This window comes from Nelumbo lutea, chromosome 4, assembly GCF_056320005.1.
Source record: "Nelumbo lutea isolate HS-2025 chromosome 4, American lotus-T2T, whole genome shotgun sequence".
Taxonomy (NCBI): Eukaryota; Viridiplantae; Streptophyta; class Magnoliopsida; order Proteales; family Nelumbonaceae; genus Nelumbo; species Nelumbo lutea.
The window spans coordinates 81,460,603-81,479,017 of NC_142687.1; the positions used below are offsets into that span (position 1 = coordinate 81,460,603).

Below are 18,415 nucleotides of genomic sequence, written 5' to 3' on the forward strand. Positions count from 1 at the left end.
TCCTTTGTTGTGTCTAAGAACATAAAAAGTTCACACTAATCTTGGGTTCCATGCTGTTCCATAACCAAGTCATAATCTGTGCATCTTCTTGTTCCCAATCACTGTATTCTTCGGATTAACTAGAGGTTTTTCTTCTCTCACATGTTTCACTGTTTTCTCAGCTCTAAGAAACACTTCAACAGATTTGGCCCAAGGGATGTAATTTTCTCCATTCAGTTTGATGGAGGTCATTTGCACATTCAAGTAGTCAGGAGGGACCATAACAGATTTGTATTCACTGCTGTCTCCCATGGCTGCCGAAAAAAAAAATATTCATTCACACTAATATGTTACCTCAACTCACCAACACCCACCACACTACACTCCTATAGTTGAGCAATCACCATTATCCCACAACACTTGCGGCTGACCATTGCTGAAACATCCACTGTCACAGGTTTCAGCAATGGTAGTTAAACAGTCTCCTCTTTCGGCACCTTACAAGAGACCACCACACACAAGAACATCACATAGCACTCCACATACCTTCGACCACCTGTCTGAACCACATGCCTGAACACAAATCACGGTTTTACTGTAGCAACCCTTGTCGGTCCATCAGAAGGTGCCCTACCAGCCACCTGAAACGACCACACCACACTCAGCTAGAGGCATTAAAACCTCTAGAAGGAGAAAACGACCACTCCTTTTCAGCCTTTTTGACAAACTCCAAAAACCCTAAGAGAAATCTGCAAAAACCTCAACTAGGGCGCACAGAAACTGTACAGATCCAAACCAATCTAATATAGCTCTGATACCATGATAAGGTTCAGATCTGTAAACTTGTAGCCTTCAGATTAATCAAGGAAGAAAAAGAAAAAGAAGGAAGAAGAGAAAAGAGAGGAAAGAAAAAGGAAGAATGAGGGGAGAAAACCTGGATCGAACTGAAGAGAAAAAAACTGTTCTCATTCGGCCAGGGTGTATTAGCCTTTCTAATTTACATACAAATGACCATTCTACCCTTATTTAGTCGACACTAACAGCCTTCTTATACATATACATATATATATATATATATATATATATATAAAATCAAATATTCATGAGCAAGAAAGTAAAGAATCTTGTGTGTTGATCAGATAAAAAATCTTCAAGTTCTCCCTTGTTTATTGGTTCATGTTTTGAAGTATTCGAGAGTTCAAGACAGTGCCAACTAATTTGTATGCCAATCAAACCCACATGAACAAGAAAATAATACAAAGAAATTAGTGTATGAATTATTAAAATATTGTGAACCCACAAAATGACTAATTTAATCCAATTATGTCTATTGTAATGTTATAATATCATAAAATAAAAAGATAAAATTATTATATTGTACCTTGTAGAAAATAGTTGGGTGCTTGGACAAGGCAATCCTCCATGGCTGCCTTGTTGGGATTCGGATGAGGTAGGCACGAAGTTGTAAGCATGTTCAATGAGCACTTGAAAATTTTTCACCTGTCCCTTAAAATGTCCTCATCTCACCTTTGAAAAATATTAATACCCACTTTTGACAGTTGTCAAAATATTTATCAAGTGCTCGTTTAATGTGCTTACTTTGATGTGCCTACTAAATCCAGTCCCACCTTGTTGCCTAGGCGTCGCCTTGACAACTATAATTCTAGCCACTAGATAAATTTGTCCATGTCCATTACCAGTAGTTTACTGGTCTTGGAAGTAAACCTTGCTGCTAAATATTATGAATTCAAGATTGTTCAAGTGAAATATAATTTTCAAGATATTAACTATCTTCCATCCAATTAGTAATAAACTGATCCTATGAGCCACAACTGATTCAAAGTTCGAAGATCTTTGATGCTTCTGGTGGGGGTTTTCTGTTTTTACACTACTGTTGGAAAACCCTTTGCATATGGCAGGTGAGAGTCATGTTACAAAACAAGAAGTTTTGAAATTTGGCTCTTGATTGTACCTTCATTAGGTTGGTGGGTAGGTCTTTCTCATGGAAGTTGTTACTTTCAACCAGGTGGCTTGCACTTGCAGTCTTCATTTCTTAATTAGGCAACCTCTTAGGTTTGCTGATAGTAGTACTTTGATACTTCTATCTAATAAATTAAAGCATCTTATTCATAGTAAATATCTCCTTTTGCATTTATAATCAAAGGAATCAGGTTTTCTCAAGTAATGGAATATGACTTGTAAGGTGTTCTCTATATTACTAATTTTGTTCAACTTTCAATTCCTGCAGTTGTTTGAACTACTCAGTAAAACACATCTGAAAAGTATCTCAAATGAGTATATAGTTGAAGATCAGGATGCACAATGAAGTTAGATTAAGGGAAAACTCCTGAATTCCAAAATATCAAAAAATATCAGAAGTATTGAACCAGACAAGCAGTTCCACCTAAGTCTCCATGAGATATATTTGGAAGATACTATAATGGTGGTTTTGGAGGGGGTAAAGAGAGCCCAACAACTGAATATCAGAAAACTGATGGTGGGAGGTGATTCTAGGCTGGCTATTAGTTAGCTGCAGAAGGAAGATATCAGATTTTGGAAGTTCTTAAATGAGAAAAAGAAATTTAAACAGATATCCCAGAACATGGAAATTAAATTTTAGTGGATTAAGAGGAATACCAATTCCTTTTCTATCTTATTCTCTTATTATTAATAAGAGTCTCTGTTAATTATCAAAAAAATGGCAGATACTATCCAGATAGATACAGAAGTCTTGCAAGGTTGTTTAGGAAGAATACTCTCTCTCTCTCTCTCTCTCTCTCAAAGACATCAAGAACTTGATGACAAACTACTGGCCCAAAAATTAGGAAGGCAATGGCTAGTTCCGATTGCCACAAACCCAATATAAGCCCTGCTTGGTCTCCTCCAATGGTTGACTACATCAAGTTGACCTTTGATGGGAGTAGTGTAGGGAATCCAGGCCCATCTGGTATTGGAGGAGTGTTTAGGGACAGTGAAGGCAAGACCATTGGTCTATATTCAGGCCCAATTGGAATAGGTAACTCCCCAAGGACTGATGTTATGGCTGGAAGGGTTGCAAAAGGCAAAAGATCTGAATGTGAGAAAGCTGATTGTAGAAGGTGATTTAAAACTTGTATTGGAGTGGTTGCAAAAAGGAAGAAAAAGGTTTCTGGACTTTTAATAATGAAAAAAAGAGATTCAAGTGGATGACTCAAGATATGGAAGTGCAGTTCAGTTGGGTTAAAAGGGCAGAAAATGGTCTTTCTGATGTCTTAGCAAAACAAGGGGTGGGAAGGAACCAGTTGTTTTGGGCTCAATTGTAATAGTTTTTTGTCTGTTGAGAGTTAAGAAAGTTTACCTCTCCCTGTCTTGTAATTTTTAAATATTTCTAATGAATTTATTTTATTGTTCAAAAAAAAAAAAAGGAAATCAATTGCATATAACTTGTTCAAGAAATTAATGATAGGAGTTTGTTAACAGGTAAACAGGATGATTTGTTGCAAACTCTGAATGGTGAGAGTATATATGTAATGTAAATTGTGAATCAACAGTCAACGATCAACGGTAAAAATCTGAACAATAAAAAAAGTAACAGTAAAATCTGTTATCTTCTGATTATAGGCTTTCTATGGATCCATGGATGCAGGACATTTTGGAGCCTCAAGCACATTCTTTTTGGGAAAATGCAATTGGGGCCTCTTCACTAAACCCAATTTTCATTTTGGATCCATAACTTTTAAGGTCATTGTGCCTCTTCACTAAACCACATGCACAATCCACTCTTGTACGTCCAAGTTGAGCTAGAAAGAGAATGCTTCAATAAGATGCTAGAACATCTTTTATGCTTTCTTTATGTAGCAAGTTAGGTTTTAGGTTTCTTTCTTGCAAAGTTAAGAATGAATTATTGGATTAAGTTTTTCTGTTTGTCTGCCACTCTTGATTTTATTTGTGGAAATGTGTTTCTCTCCTGTTGAAATATCATCAGCTCTTGGATTTGCAATTTTTCTTCCTCTGTTTTCCTTATCATCTTTTCTCTATTGCTTTCTCCTTATTGTTGTGCCCTTAAGTTTCTTTGTAAAATTCATTAAATGTAGTTGTCCAACTGGACAATGTTTATCCAGGAAAAAAAAGAAATTCACCAAATTAATTAGTTACTTCAGAACATCCATAGGAATTATTTCATTGAGTTTTTTCTCTCTTTTTTTCTGATCAGAAAAAAAAAATATTAATGGGAGGTAGAGGTTATCACACGAGAGGGATTTCCATTTTCAAAGTAAAAAAAGGACCCCCGCTTCCCATTATTATTGTTTTTTTTATCAATAATAGAACCTTTTTATTAAAAAAGAAGCAAGAGTTTAAAAGGAAGCAGAGGGGAGAGATAAAATCTCTTAACCCTCCCTAAGAAAAACGGAAAAACAATTACAACACTGCCCAAAACAATTGTTCCCTTCCCACCCCTTGTTTAGCCAGAGTATCTGCAAAGGAATTAGCAGTTCTCTTCACCCAATGAAGCTGAGTCTCTATTCCCCGAGTTACCCATTCAAACTCTCATTTTTCATTAGCAAATTGCCAAAGGTTACTATTCTCCTTTGCAGCCATCCTATCATCAGTTTCAAGTCACCTTCTACAATTAGCTTCTGAATATTCATTTCGTTTGCCTTCTTTACCCCTTCCAACACTGCCATGACCTCGGCTCTAAGAGAATCAGCAAGCCCAATAGGACCAGAGTACATCACAATTACTTTCCCCTCTTCTCACCCTATTGTTGAAGTTTGACCTGCCCTAGAATTCTGTCTTGTTCGTTGACTGTAAAGTAAAGTAAACAACAAGTAGGAGAAGAAAGAAGAAGAGAGAAAAGAGAGGAAAGAGAGAAAGGCTGGTTCGAATTAGAGAAAGATTATCTCCCTAGATTCGGCCAGACCTGTTATTATATTATTAACTTATTGGAAAAGACTTAAGTGCCTTTCTTTAAGTAAGAAGCACTCGAACTAACATAACAGTACACATCAACCTTCTCAACAAGTACAAAGATCGAAATACCCCTTCACTAACACCACTAATACTCCCCCTCAAGCTGGTGAGTATATATCATATAATCCCAGCTTGTTACATATGTAGTCCACTCTCCCCCGACTCAAACCTTTTGTAAACAAGTTTGCCCACTGGTTTCCCGTACTAACATATGCAGTTTCTATCACCCCATTCAGCACCTTCTCTCTCACAAAATGACAGTCAACTTCGATGTGCTTGATTCTTTCATGAAACACCGGATTGGAAGAGATATGAATTGCTGCCTGATTGTCACAATAGAGCTTCATTGGAGTACTGATGTCATATCCTATCTCCTGTAGAAAGTTCCTCAGCCACACTAATTCACAAGCAGTATGTGCCATGACCCTATATTCTGCTTCTGCACTGCTTCTTGTCACAACTGTTTGCTTCTTACTTTTCCACGTTACCAGGTTACCCCCCCAGAAAGGTGCAATAGCCTGTGGTGGATCGTCTATCAGACATAGAACCTGCCCAATCAGCATCGGTGTATCCTTCTACTACCAGTTTTCCACCACTCCTGTATAGCAAACCACGACCAGGAGCTCCTTTCAGATACCTCACAATCCTTAGCACTGCATTCCAATGTGGGACCAAAGGTTTCTGCATGAACTGACTCACCACACTAACCGCAAATGAAATATCTGGCCGAGTAATGGTTAGATGGTTTAGTTTGCCTACAAGCCGTCGATATCTGCCAGGGTCTTCAAATACTTCACCTATATCACTGCTCAGCCTCGTATTTGTTTCCATAGGTGTCTCAGCCGGTTTAGTACCCAACAACCCTGTTTCTTCCAGTAAATCAATCACATATTTCCTCTGACACAAATTAATGCCATGTTTAGATCTTGCTACCTCTATGCCCAAAAAGTATTTCAACTTGCCAAGGTTCTTTGTCTGAAAGTGTTCCTGTAGGAATGCCTTCAATCTGTCAATGCCCATTTTATCATTCCCAGTCACAACGATATCATCCACATACACCACCAATATTATTTTGCCTGCTGAAGAGTCAAAATTGAAGACAAAGTGATCAACTTGGCACTGTTTCATACCAAACTTCTTGACCACCTCACTGAACCTACCAAACCATGCTCGAGGGGACTGTTTAAGTCCATAAGTAGCCTTCTTAAGTCTGCATACCTTACCATCCTCCCCCTGAGCAACAAACCTTGGTGGTTGCTCCATGTAGGCCTCCTCGAGCAGATCACCATGCAAAAAGGCAGTTTTGATATCTAGCTGATGGAGAGGCCAATCATACATAGCTGCAAGGGAGATGACGACATGAACTGACCCTATCTTAGCAACCGGGGAGAATGTCTCTATGTAGTCAATGCCATAGGTTTGGGAGTACTCTTTGGCAACCAGCCGCGCCTTTAGGCGCTCAACACAATCATCCGGCAAGTACTTAACACTATACACCCACTTACAACCGACAGCCTGCTTCCCAGGAGGAAGAGTGGTGAGATCCCAAGTGTGATTATGATGCAGAGCAGAGAGCTCTTCTTCCATAGCACGGTACCACTCTGGAGAGGTAAGGGTTTCCTGGACATCCTTAGGAACAACCACGGAGGATAACAAAGAGATGAACTGGCAATGGGAAGCGGAGAGGTGGGTAAGTGAAACAAAATTGGAAATAGGGTGAAGGGTGCAAGTACGTTTACCTTTCCGGAAGGCAATAGGAAGATCTAGGTCGGAGGCTGGTGTTGGAGTTGGAGCTAGATCTACCGACGGTGATGAAGCTGGAGGAGCTGCAGCCGATACACGCGGGCGATGTGTATACACGTGACGGATGGGTGGACGGTCAACCGACGGTGGCACCAGAGGCAAGGATGTAGGCATGACTGGAACCAGAGGAGGTGGATCAGCCACAGGAAGAGGAAGAGGAGGTGGTGATGAGGAGGAAGCAGTAGCACCGGACCCGACGAAGAACGGAGTAGACTCGAAGAATGTAACATCAGCACATACCAAGGAACGACGAGAACTGGGATGATAAGACTTGTACCCTTTCTAAATTCGGGAATAGCCAAGGAAGATACACTTCAGGGAATGTGCATCTAACCTGTCAGTCCCGGGACCCAGATTATGAACGAAGCAGACACACCCAAATACCCGAGGAAGCAGAAACAAAGACATGTTGGGGAATAAGACACTAAAAGGAGAACGACCATCAAGGATAGACGTGGGCATCCGATTAATTAAGAAACAAGAGGTGAGCATTGCATCGCTCCAAAAGGTTTTGGGAACATTCATGTGGTGCATGAGGGAGCGTGCCATTTCTACAAGATGGCGGTTCTTTCTCTCAGCCACCCCATTTTGTTGCGGAGTGTAAGTACATGAAGTTTGGTGTATAATGCCATGTTGGTCCAAGTATTCTTGAAAAGATGAAGACAAGTATTCACGTCCATTATCAGAACGGAAAATTTTGATGTGAACGCCAAATTGATTGCGGATCTCAGCATAAAATTTCTGGAAGATGGCAAATAATTCACTTCTTTCTTTCATTAAATAGATCAACGTCATTCTTGAACAGTCATCAACAAAAATAACAAAATATCGGTATCCATTATATGACATCACTTTATAAGGACCCCAAACATCTGAATGAATTAAAGAAAAAAGACTCGACACACGGTTATTGACCCTAGAACGAAAGGGAACAAGATGGTGTTTCCCAAATTGACACGACTCACAATCTAAAACAGAAAGTTGACTCAATGAAGGAACTAAGGACTGCAATACTTTCAGCGAAGGATGACCAAATCTACAATGCCACTGCAGAGGAGAAATGGATGACTGAAGGGCCGTCGACGTTCGTCCACCACTATCAAGATAATACAGTCCACCGGCTTCATGCCCTCCACCAATCTTCATCCCCGTCTTGAGATCCTGAAAAACACACATAGAAGGGTAAAATGTGATGGAGCACTTAAGGGACTTGGTCAGCTTACTAACAGACATTAGATTAAATGGAAGCTTAGGTACATATAAAACAGAGGATAGGGATACAGGGTCTAGGTCAACATTACCAACACCACAGATAGATGATGTGGAGCCATTAGCAAGGGTAACAGATTGTGATGTTGAGCAATGAGTAAGAGATGAAAACACACTTGGAGTTCCCGTCATGTGATCGGAGGCTCCAGAGTCAATAATCCAAGGGTTGGGTGTGGATGCCAAACAAGCCATACCTGATTGTGCAAAGGAAGCTGTGTTCTGTTGCGACTTGGATTGAACAAACCTCTCATACTCATCCCGAGGAACACTCACCATCTCCTTGCTTGGGCCATCTGAGGGGGTAGAAGGCATCGGGTCAGCTAACCGGTTCTCCTGTCTAGAGCTGAAACTGGTGTCACTAGTCATGGCATGGTTGGCCCACGTCGAGGGAGGACCGTGTAAGTCGTAGCAGTAGTTAATGGTATGTCCATCCAATCCACAATGAGTACACTTCCGTGGACCTGAGCCATGTCCTCTACCACGAGCTCCCCCTGAATCTCTACCTCCAGTACGACCACCATCACGGGTATGTGTAGATCCACCACTACCACTTCTGCCAGGCTGGGCTCCTCGAGCCCCACTTCTGCCACCTCGACCTCTCGACACTGCAAATGCTGATTTATCGGAGACATTAGAATCCATAGATCCAATGGAAGCCCTCCGAAGATGAACAAACACCTCCTCTAAAGATGGAAGAGCAGATCCCCCTAGTATCTGAGCTCGTACTGGTTCATACTCAGACTTCAGCCCCACCAGAAACCATGTCACATCAAGCTGCTCTTGCTGTTACTGTTGAACTTTGACATCAGAAGTGAGAGGATGGTAGACATTTAACTCATTATGGATATTCCTCACACTGGCATAGTACTCCTCAAGGCTCTGACTTCCCTGTTGCAGATTGAAGTATTCTTGATACAGTTGATATACCCTAGTGGTATTATCCTGACCTGAATACAATTTCTTAGCATGATCCACACCTCTTTGGCTGTGTCAAGAAACATGAAGTTCACACTGATTTTGGGTTCCATACTGTTCCACAACCATGTAATGATCTGTGCATCTTTCTGTTCCCAGTTTTCATACTCTTGAGAATTAGCGGGGGGTTTCTCCTCTCTTATATGCTTCACTTTCTTCTTTGCCTTCAGAAAAACCTCTACAGACTTGGCCCAAGGAACATAATTCTCTCCATTCAGTTTAATGGAGGTTATTTGGACATTCAGGTAGTCAGTAGAGATCATGACACTAGGTTTACTATCACTGTTATCTGCCATTGCCGAACTCTCTTATCACTGAATTTTGAGCACTACACACTGCACACTACACACAGACACTTCACCAAAATCTGCACACTGATTTCAACAGTAATAAATGCTGAGAACTGCAACACCACAAACCCTAATCATCGAAATCTCATCGCCTGAAGGCCAACCACACGAAGGGCTGAGACACCACTGCACCACATGTACCAGCCCTAACTAGGGCTTAGAAACCACAACAACCAATCACCAACGACACAATCGGAGGCATAGGAACCTCCTAGGGAAGAGGGCGATCACTCCTTTTCAGCCCTTTTCCCAGTCTCCAACTCACAGTTGAGAAACCCAAGAGAAACCCTAATTCGAATGCGCAGAAGACAGAATTCTAGCAAGTCTGATTTGTTGAACCTCGCTCTGATACCATGTTGAAGTTTGACCTGCCCTAGAATTCTGTCTTGTTCTTTGACTGTAAAGTAAAGTAAACAACAAGAAGTAGGAGAGGAAAGAAGAAGAGAGAAAAGAGAGGAAAGAGAGAAATGCTGGTTCGAATTAGAGAAAAAGTTATCCCTAGATTCGGCCAGACCTGTTATTATATTATTAACTTATTGGAAAAGACTTAAGTGCCCTTCTTTAAGTAAGAAGCACTCGAACTAACATAACAGTACACATCAACCTTCTCAACAAGTACAAAGACCGAAATACCCCTACACTAACACCACTAACACCTATCTTTACAGTTTTCACAAGGGTACCCAAGGTTCAAAATATCACAACGTATCGGACCATATTGGCCGATAAGTATCGCTCCGACAAGAACTTGATATGTGGAACGTGTAGAAATTATTTGTGCCGTATCTTTTCATATGTATCTTACAGATACTGGCCCGTATTGGGTTGTTTTGGGTATCAGCCGATATGGGCCTGAAACAGTCTGATACAGCCCGATACACTTGATTGTTTCCGGCCCCATTCTCAATCTATATTTAATACTGAATTCTCCCTCATTAATTTTGTTAATTACTCCTATATTTAAGTCTAATTTCTCTGTCATTAATTAGTTAATTACTTCTATGACAAATTTAAATTTTAAATTTGAATTTTAGTGCCTAAGTCAAATTCTCTCAGTAATTCCGTTAATTAATGATCCTCTCTCATTAATTTAGTTTTTTTTTTTTTTTTTTTTTTTACTTCATTAATTTCGTTTTGTTATTATTAAAACTACAAACTTTAGACAATGGCAAGACTTGAACCTTGGTTACTAGACTTTAACGACCATAAGTTCGCCACCGGGCCACACCCACTTGTTTGTTATGGGTATATGCATTTTTATTTTTAAGTAAATATTCTCTTTTCTTAGTAGGTCTTTATTAATAAATGCTAGAATTAATTATTGAGTTTTATATACTAATGAATATTAAGATAAATAATATTGGTTATTATAAAAATTGGTGTATATACATTCATATTTTAGTTTTTTTTTTGTTTTTTTATTCACATTTTAGTTATTCCATAATTTTTCAATGGTTACTAATTGGGTCCCGATATCACTTTATATAAATTATTAAATTATGGTTTTTTACATTTAAATTACTTATTTAGAATCATATAAAACTTGTAATTATTGTTATATATGTTTCTAGAGTTTATTTGAATTTCCTAATATATTTATGTGTATCTTGATTTTTCGTCCATATCCATTCGTATCCAAAGCGTATCCCGGTGTCTCTTAAATTTTTCTTTCCGATACACCTTGCGTTTCCGATACTTTAAACCTTGGGTTTATGGGTACCTCCATTTCGTTTGGAGGACCTACTATGGATTTGCTTCTTTTGAAATGGTGATCGACCTTTTTTTTTTTTTTTCATTTTTAACATTATGCATTGTTTGACAATGTTTGTACTCTTTTTCTTTGTCTACAATTGCAACTATTTTCTAACATTGTGCTTTGTTTTCCCCTTGTTGCAAATATTGTCTGCAGGTGTCTTCTAACATTTTGCTTTGTTTCCCTTCGCAGTGGTATTTCATAACAAGTGAATTATCCCCAAAATGTCTCTCACAACACCACAAGGATGGGCCCACCAGTGATCAGGGTGGCTCCAATCCGTAGGGTTGTAGCATTTGGCCTCTTCTATGGCTTCAACAAGCATCAATCAGTGCCTCCCAAACATCCTCATGCCGGTAAAAAATGCTGCCCCCTATCATTTCCTTGCAAGTTTTTATTTTATTTTAGAATAGGTCAGGATTGGAGCAATAAGCATCTTCATTTCTGTTCTCTATGAAAATAGTATGCCAAGATTGGATTAAAACAAGAAGATTATAACTTTGGTTTGCTTCTAATCTTACTATGAGTTGTTAGTATGCTAATTATTATTGGGATGTGTTGAGTTGTGGGCCGATTTTATTTGTTTTTATTTATATAACTTAGGTAGTTGTTGGGCCTTAGGCCCATTAGTTTATGTTTAAGTTAAGTGTGATATTTCATCTTCCTACAAGTAGCCGACTTACTAAGGGCATACTTGTACTTGTATGCTCTTTATTTATGAGTATATAATCTAATGAAAGAGGCGGCCAGATTAGATTTTTGTCTTCTCCTCCATTCTCTTCTATCTCTCTTCTCTTTCGTTCTAGCAGAAACCTTTTCTTCTCTTCTTTCTCTTCTTTCTTTTATAGATTTTATATCAAAACAGGTTATCAAAACTTTTCTACTTGGTGTCAGAGCAAGGTTAAAGGTTTCTTGAGCTGCTCCATCATGCAACCCTAGATCGACCGACTACATGATGGGGTAAAGGGCTGATCAAAAACTTCAGGTAAGCCCAGTTCTTGGATTTTTAGGTGGATTTGCAATCCCTTGTAGCTAGTTTAGGGTTTAACACCAAAATTAGGAAGAACTGGAGAAAGGGGGAGAGTCTTGATTTAGGGCTGTGGAGTTGAAAACAAACTTGGAAGTGAAATGGGACAAGGGGGAGGAGGTGCTGGAGACCTCTTTAGGGTTGGAACCATCACTATAGTCAAGTTAGATGGTACAAACTACTTAGAGTGGTCACAATCTGCAAAGATGGCCATTGGTGCTCATGGGAAATTGGGGTATGTCACCGATGAGGAAAAGAAACCTGAAACTAACTACTCCCGATGGGTATAGGAGAACTACATGGTGATGACTTGGCTGTACAATTCCATGCTGCCCCATATAAGTAAAAACTTTATAGTCTAATATAGCTAAGGAAATTTGGGATGGAGTTGTAGAAAACTATTCACAGAATGAGAATGTTGCTAGAGCCTACTAGTCGAGAAACCAAGTGATTGCTACTAGGCAGGGAGATAAATTTGTTGCTATTTACTTTTCAGCCCTCAAAACCTTATGGTTGGATATAGATCATTTGAAGATTGTGGTTTAGGAAAGTAGCAAGGATGCAACAACTTATAAGAAGCTGGTAGAGAAGAATAAGGTTTTTGAGTTTCTTGTTGGAAGTGTTAGGATCTATCATATGGATGGTTGAACCGTGCTAGATTGTTGGGTGAAATTTTAAAAATTCCCTAATCCTTCTGGGATTCGAATTCCCTATGTTTTGAAAAACTGCAATTTTCAGGATCGGTCTTGCATTGAACTGGACCAGATATGAAACCAACCAAAGAGGGAGATGTATACCTGATACAGATACCACAAACATAGATCCCAAGGTGGAAGTTCATGACCAAATCAGTCCTAAAACCAGCCTCCACTAAAGATGTCATAGTGTATAGGTAAAGCTGATTCAATAACATAGTTTTTAGCAAAACTGAGACCCAACTACTTGGATTGAATTGAGGATGATGAGCCTGATATTCCCTGAATTTTTCTTGCAAAAATCAGAAGAAAACTGATCTAAATTAGTTCCAGATAGCTAACGTTGAACTGAGAAAAAACTGGGAAACAAAAGGGTGCAGAGAGAACTAATAACTACAAAAAAATATGAAGCTATCTTGGACTGGTCCGCCCCCTCCTCTTTTATAATTTCTTATGGAGCTATCTCCTAATCTAATTAGGAGATAATCCATATCTAAATCAGATCTGGACTCTAATTAGAAATATACTTTATCTTCTTATAAGATTAGGTGCTCCATACCTAGATCCAAACCCAAATTCGCCCCATGGCACATGACAAGTTGTCATGTGACAGCTTAATTAATTTATTAATTATAGGCCTTAGGCCCATCGACTATAAGGCACATGATTCCAGAGTGTTGCTTGGCCCACACTTAGGCTTGATTTGTATGGCGTGGGACCCCACAATGACTTCACATAAGTCCACATGGGTTTAGTCTAGCCTTTGTGAAAAGGCTTGGTTGAATTCACTGCTAAATGCAGTGAACTCCTGAGCACATCACTATGGGCTCAATATGGACCCAACATTTACACTTAAATGATCGTTGAATTCAGCCATCCTATGAAGAGCCAAGGATAATGGACTTAAGTAAGATAAAGCCCATCAGATAATCAACCCTTAATGGTCTCTTACACTTAACCTTTCGGCCCATAATGATCAAACACTGCCCAATAGGGAAGGACCTCTCCTTTTGCTGCAAGGTGCAGTGTCACACTCTTTACTCGGATGGATCCCGAGAATTAAAACCTTTTGCAAACATTTTTCATAAAACATTAATATATATATCATATAAGTATATTTTGCAAAACCAAATCTCAATCATAGTTGAAATACACTATCAACAGTTTAGGTTTCCATCAGAGAGAGTGAAAACCTATCATTCACTTTGTCCGACAACGGGACTAATCCTATCACTATGATCACTCACTTAAGTGACTTCTCAGACTGTCCCAAAATACCCAGGTTATGACCCTTGATGGATCTCACTGATTGGCATATCAAAGACAGCCCAATCCAACACCTAGTGCAATACCATAATCAAGTCTAGGGGTTGTGTGTAACTTTCCAGTTTTGCCTATCAATCTCTAAGGTCCAGGGCATAACTAGAAAATGGTCCGGGTTTAGTGTTTCATCCAAACACACACTACATGTGCTTCGGGTCTAACCCTAGTAGTTGAGACAAGCTGCCCCAACTTCTTTGGCAACACATCAGTGTTAGGCTTGTCAAGATAAACTCTTCAAGTCTATCCAACAACTGAGAACATTCTAAACTAACATGAGCCTCATATGTGTCTAGTTTAAGGGTTAATTACACAGAAATATACCAATATCAACATGAAACAATAATGTACTTTTATTAATTTACAATTGTTTCGAATGCTGCTACAATAGTCCAAACCAGGAAGAGAAGGAAGGAGAAGAGGAAGAAGAAGAGAAGAAGAAGAAAGAAAATAAGGGTCTGTCGAAATCTGTTGGATTATCCCTACAGTCGACCCCCTTAATCTTCATTAGATTCTAATGATCTTTACAAAGACAAAAATACCCTTACTTAAGTGTGGGGCAGAGTGACTCTAATAACACTGCCACATAAGCAAGCTACTTAACAAGCATAAGAAGACTAAACTACCCCTATTCGGCACACTTTAACACTCCCCCTCAAGTTGGAGAATATATGTCATATAATCCCAGCTTGTTACATAGATAGTTCACTTTCCCTGAGCTTAGAGCTTTTGTAAACAAATCTGCCCACTGGTCATTAGAGCCCACATGTTCTGTATTTATCTCTCCAGCAAGGACCTTCTCCCTCACAAAGTGGCAATCAACTTCTATGTGCTTTGTTCTCTCATGAAAGACAGGGTTGAATGAGATATGGAGTGCAGCTTGGTTGTCATAGTACAATCTCATAGGTTTATCCATGTGAAATCCAATTTCTTGTAGGAGATTCCTCGACCACACTAATTCATAGGTAGTGTGCGCCATGGCCCTATACTCGGCTTTAGCACTACTTCTGGCCACGACCGCCTGCTTTTTACTCTTCCATGTCACAAGATTTCCTCCAAGAAATGTGCATTAGCCTGCCCAGTCTGCATCTGTATACCCAACTACTTCAAGTTTTCCTTCTGATTTATACAATAGCCCATGGCCTGGAACTCTTTTCAGATATCTCACAATTCTAAGGACTGCATCCCAGTGAGGTATACGAGGGTTCTGCATGAATTGGTTCACCACACTGACTACAAAGGAGATATCGGGTCTCGTGATAGTCAGATAGTTCAGCTTTCCCACTAGTCGCCTATACCTTCTAGGATCTTCAAATACTTCTCCTGTATCACTACTCAACTTAACATTTGGTTCCATAGGGGTCTCAGCCGGTTTTGCACCTAACAGTCCTATTTCTTCCAATAGATCAAGAACATATTTCATTTGGCACAGATTTACACCTTGTTTTGACCTGACAACTTCTATTCCCAAGAAATACTTTAATGTTCTAGGGTCTTTTGTTTGAAAATGATTTTGTAGAAATACCTTTAGTTTGCCAATCCCCAATTTATCACTACCAGTAATGACAATATCATCCACATAGACCACTAATAAATTCTTCCCAACTTATGATTCATAGCTGAACACTGAGTGATCAACCTAGCATTGCTTCATTCCAAAACTCTTCACCACTCGCTGAACTTCCCAAATCAAGCACGTGGAGATTGCTTCAACCCATAAATTGCCTTTTTCAGTTTGCACACCTTACCGTCCTCCCCCTGAGCAACAAACCCAAGTGGTTGCTCCATATATACCTCCTCCACCAGATCACCATGGAGGAAGGCATTCTTTATGTCAAGCTGAAACAGAGGCCAATCATACATAACTGCCAAGGAGATTAGTATACGAACAGAACCAATCTTAGCCACCGGAGAGAATGTTTCCATGTAGTCCATTTCATACAATTGTGAGTAACCTTTAGCAACAAGTCTGGCCTTCAGATGCTCCACACTACCATTTGGCAAGTATTTCACAGTATACACCCATTTACAGCCCACAACATGCTTACCAGGTGGGAGAGTAGTAAGTTACCACGTTTGAGTATGTTGAAGAGCAGAGAGCTCCTCCTCCATTGCCCGCCGCCATCCAGGTGAACTAAGAGCTTTTTGAACATTGTTAGGTATGGAAATAGAGGACAAAAGTGAAACAAAATGGCGATGTGAGGTAGAAAGACGAGATAATAAAACAAAATTGGAAATGGGATGGAGGGTAGAACTGCGTTTACCTTTCCGTAAGGCAATGGGTAGGTCAAGGTTTGAAGGTTCAGCAATAGGAGCCATGAGAGGATCCACAGATGAGGTAGAAGCTAGAGGATGGGCCGGTGTCGTTCGACGTGTATACACTTGTCGAATCGGTGGTCGTTCGGTGGTGACTTGCACTGGATGAGGTGATGAGTTTACTCCCACAACAGCATTTGGAACTGGATCACTGACAAGAAGAGGAAGGAGGGTGAAGACAAGGATGCATCAGGACTTGAGAAGAAGGATACAAACTCAAAAAAGGTGACATCAGGGCAGACATAACACTTTCGGGTAATGAGATTATAACACTTGTACCCTTTTTGAGTCTGAGAGTAGCCAAGGAAGACACATTTAATTGAGCGTGCATCTAGCTTGTCTATTCCAGGACTCAGATTGTGGACAAATGACACACAACCAAATACACGAGGAGTTAATGGAAATGGAGATAAAGTGAGAAACAAGATAGAGAAGGGGGACCGACCATGAAGAATAAAAGAGGGCATCCGATCAATGAGAAAACATGCAGTGAGTACAACATCACTCCAAAACCGTTTAGGAACATTCATGTGGTGAAGCATATACCGAGCAATTTCAAGAAGATGACGATTGTTCCGTTCAGCTACCCCATTTTGTTGAGGGGTGAATGCACAAGAGGTCTGATGAATAATGCCATGTTGTTCTAAATACTATTGAAATGAAGTAAGAAAGTATTCACGACCATTATTTGAATGGAGAACTTTGATTGGAACACCAAATTGTTTGCGTATTTCAACATGGAATTTTTGAAAAATGGAAAATAATTCACTTTCTTTCTTTCATTAAATAAATCCATGTCATTCTTGAACAATCATCAATAAATGAGACAAAATACTTGTATCCATTATAAGACTCTATTTTGATTGGACCCCAAACATCTGAATGAACCAAAGAAAAATGACTCAACATACGACTCTCAACTCTTGGACTGAAGGACACACGACGATGTTTACCTAACTGACATGACTCACATTGCAAAACTGACATTTGACTCAATGACGGAATCAACATCTTGAGAGCCTTGAGAGATCGATGTCCCAGTTGGCAATGCCATTGTAGAAGAGTAAGTGAAGTCTAAAGAGCAATTGAAGATCCACCACCGTCAAGGTAATACAATCCACCAGCTTCATGCCCCCCACCAATCTTCTTCCCCGTCTTGAGATCCTGGAAAACACAAGTGGAAGGAAAGAAGGTAACAGAACAGTTAAGAGCTTTGGTTATTTTACTAACAAACATAAGATTGAATGGAAACTTAGGTACATATAAAACAGATGATAAGGGCATAGAAGCCATGTCAACATTACCAACACCATAGATGGGAGATGAGGACCCATTGGCAAGTGTAACAGTTTGTGATGTGGAGGTTTCAGAAAGAGAAGAGAACACACCTGGAGTCCCGGTCATATGATTTGAGGCTCCAGAGTCAATAATCCAGGGAGAGGTTTTAGATGACATGCAAGCAATACCTGAATGGGCAAGTGTGGCAGTGGTATGCTGTGAAGTAGTTTAAAGGAACCGTTTATACTCGTCAAGCGGTACACTCACCATCTCCCTCCCAGAAATAGATGTAGATGTGGGAGGAGTTTGGTCTGCCTGTTTACAATCACTGATGTCAACCTCACCTGCTACAACATGATTAGCCCATTTAGAGGGAGGGCCATGTAGGTCATAACAGAAATTCACTGTGTGTCCTTCCCTGCCACAATGAGTACTCTTCCTTGCAGAATTATTCTTCCCTCTGCCACGGCCTCCCCCTGAGTCACGACCACCCCGACTAATCATGGAACTGCCATGGCCTCCTCGGGAGGCATGTCCTCCCCCCTTGTACTGTGTCCACCTCCTTTAGCAGTCACAAGTGCTGATCTATCAGACTGTGTGGGATTCTCTGTCTGTCCCAAAGAAATTCTACAAAGCCGTGAGAATACTTCCTCAAGTGTAGGAAGGGTGGGGCTACCTAATATTTGGGCTCTAACTGGTT

The 18,415-nt window shown here is 40.0% G+C and overlaps 1 protein-coding gene across 7 annotated transcripts in view; it reads left to right on the plus strand.

Annotated features, from left to right (window-relative positions):
- LOC148861312 (protein FAR1-RELATED SEQUENCE 5-like) overlaps nucleotides 1-18,415 on the plus strand; it is a 102,160-nt gene that overhangs the window by 14,155 nt on the left and 69,590 nt on the right. For 6 of the 7 annotated variants that reach the window (XR_016113102.1, XR_016113101.1, XR_016113097.1 and 3 more), the window contains one exon: nucleotides 11,272-11,435. The gene's annotated coding sequence lies outside the window, so the exon portion shown is untranslated. Of the gene's footprint in view, nucleotides 1-3,604; nucleotides 3,700-11,271; nucleotides 11,436-18,415 lie in introns of all 7 variants that reach the window. The other variant, XR_016113100.1, reaches the window with a different exon arrangement.